The 2,802-nt window shown below is 45.6% G+C and overlaps 1 protein-coding gene across 1 annotated transcript in view; it reads right to left on the bottom strand.

Annotated features, from left to right (window-relative positions):
• The window catches only part of LOC109483989 (pseudouridine-metabolizing bifunctional protein C1861.05-like), a 26,276-nt gene that overhangs the window by 20,955 nt on the left and 2,519 nt on the right, over positions 1 to 2,802 (bottom strand). The gene's annotated exons all lie outside the window — the stretch shown is intronic.

Genomic DNA, 2,802 nt, shown 5'->3' with positions numbered 1-2,802 from the left:
AACGTTACTAGTATTATCTAGGTTCTCTATTCGAGTGTACGTGTATAGATTCAGGCGTTCGTTTGTTGTTGCTGACGGAAGACTCGTGGTAATATTCAGAGTCGAACTAACGTTTTGCATATGAGAATTAATATTATTGTGCCAAGCGCGAAGCATAATTCAAGGGTTCTTTACGCCCCATGGCTTTGTTGACACGCATCAAAAATTGATACATTTCGTTCGCCACGCTGTTGGGCCGGGCGTTCCCACGCACGTCGCCATAGTAACAGCACGTAGCAGCAGCGGCACTGGTAGACTCCCTGGCGCCGCAGACCACGTGGCGTTCCGGCGCGCCAATCACAGCGCGCAGATGGGGACCCGCCCACCAACCGGGCCGCAGAAGAGTTGAGACTCCGCCCAGAGACACCGCCTGAAGATTGTTAGACGACTGTAGCTTGTTCCGCCCTGCACGGCCGGCGCGGCTTGTCCCGATTTCATCCCAAAATTTTTCACAGAGTCAACTTTTATAGTCTGAGAACAAATGAATCTGCGTCAAATTTTGCATAAACACGTCAAGTTCGGGTTGTCCCGTACCGTGTTTATTTATTTTTCGGGTGCGTTGCCGTTTTTTTTTTTTTGGCAAAAAAATCGACTCCATTTTCATCGCACCCACTACATCGCACCCTCTACATCCTCGCGCAGGTTTATTCAAAACTACACAAACAATACATGAATCTGTTCCTTACAAATGTATTTCTCAATACATCCGAATCCAAGATCGCTATATTTACAAATTGTACGATTTTCCACGATCAAAATTGTCCGGCATTTCTGGACGCACGTTACGAAGCGCTCCCTCCCACTCGAGTGCAACACACGTCCACCGCTACGAACCCTCTGCATTCTCGCCAATCCTCGCGCTAATTAACTCAAAACCACACAAACTACATACGAAACTGTTCCTTAGAATGTATATTTTAAACATCTAAATCCCAGAATGGTAACTTTGCGAATTGTACGAAATTTTACGGTTAAAAACTGATTGGTTGTTGCTCGGAAGCCAGCGGCGGCGTGGGGTGACGGACAAAGAGTAAAATTATGTATTTCTTTCAAAATGCTGTTTTGTTTTGTACGACCAAAAATAGACTATTCTAGTAAATAAATTCAGGACTGAAAGAATCTTTCGGGAATACATATATACTGTATTTGTATGTAGGTTTATTGTGTATTTGACACAATTTTGGCGTTCATTCCACCGGGAAGTGTTCCGCGATCAGCGTGGGTTTCAAAACAAGAAACACAAGATCAAGAAACAAAGCTCCCGCTAATTAGAACCCTGTAACAATTCAGACCACAGCGATCATGTTTTCGATAAATATATTTGTGTACATGCACGTTTCAGAGAGGTAGAAATCTTAACTCAATCTATTAAACCACATTCTAGCTCAGGAATTTACGATCTTCACTGTTGGGTAAAAAATATCGGCAGATCTCATGAACATTTTCACTCCGCGCTATAGAAAATGTAAACAAACCGGGTGTGATCTTTCTCCGCCCACGGCGCGGGTGGCCTGCATATGAAAAGGACGTATTTCTGCGGAAACGCGGCCTTACGGAGAGGTGTTCTGCGGAACTTTCGCAAAGTTCTGCGAAAGTGCTCTCAGGTGCACTGCGGGACGTCGTGCAGAATACCGCGGTACGCCCTGCGAAATACCGCAGAACGCCGTGCGTAAGATTGCGGAACGCCGTGCGTAAGATTGCGGAACGCCGTGCGTAAGATTGCGGAACGTCCTGCGGAATATTGCGGGACGTCCTGCGGAATATTGCGGGACGTCCTGCGGAATATCGCGGTACGTCCCGCAGAACTTGATGCGTATTTCGTGGCCTGTACTGTACTATCAACTATCTTGAGAAAATCCTCTTACTTCAGCTGCAGACAGGATTTCTCACACAGGGCTCAAAATTAACGGTGTCCCGATGGCCACTGACCACTAATATTTTGGTCGGGAAACCTATAAAGACACTTTGGAATATTTTGGAGACAATAGAAAAATAATCAACATCAGAATGTCAGCCCTTCTTTTGTTTATCAGGCACACGTCCCGGCTTTTGGCTCCAGAAAAGTCCCCTCAAATTTCCTGTCTGACTCTATTTCTACTCAATGCAATTATAGTGCGCCTGGGAGTCAGAGTCATAGCACCACATGTACAAGTAACATCCAAGATGACCACTATCTTAGACTCTAGAGCAAGAATTACCCATATTACAATCCTAGATAAACAAAGATGGGAAACTTGTACCACAGAAACAGTAGAAACATCAAGAGGGTCCCACAGAACCTCCCTGGTCTCCCCCAGCACCTACCATCCACGGCACTGCTGCACATCTCCCTGCCAACATGACAATGGCCCGGGCAGTAGGACCTATAGACCAAAGCCCTGCCCGTATGGCCATCATGGCACAGCCTGCACATACTTACACTGATCCTCATAAGCCAACTTGTCATGTTGCATAAAAGCCTTCTTTATGGATGCGATTTGATCCCGGAAATTACTTCATTCTGAACTGCTTCACATCCCTGCTTACCTAATTAAGTCTGTGTCTGGGATCTAATATGAACCCTCACGATTCTGCCCCGACACATTAAAGAAAGGGTGAATTGGAAGCGATCTGCTGACACAGCATCAGTAATCCCTGATATGTGCACACTTCAGACACAGGTGCTCATGACAGGCTTCACAAGGCCTTCATAACACCGCTTATTTAAAATGTGGGCCAGTCTTAGGTACCCAGCAGATTATAGGAGTAATACATGTAATTGAA

This window comes from Branchiostoma belcheri, unplaced genomic scaffold, assembly GCF_001625305.1.
Source record: "Branchiostoma belcheri isolate BF01 breed outbred unplaced genomic scaffold, Haploidv18h27 scaffold68, whole genome shotgun sequence".
Taxonomy (NCBI): Eukaryota; Metazoa; Chordata; class Leptocardii; order Amphioxiformes; family Branchiostomatidae; genus Branchiostoma; species Branchiostoma belcheri.
The sequence above is the reverse complement of the archived record's forward strand: the minus strand, read 5'-3'. Positions and strand labels throughout refer to the sequence as shown.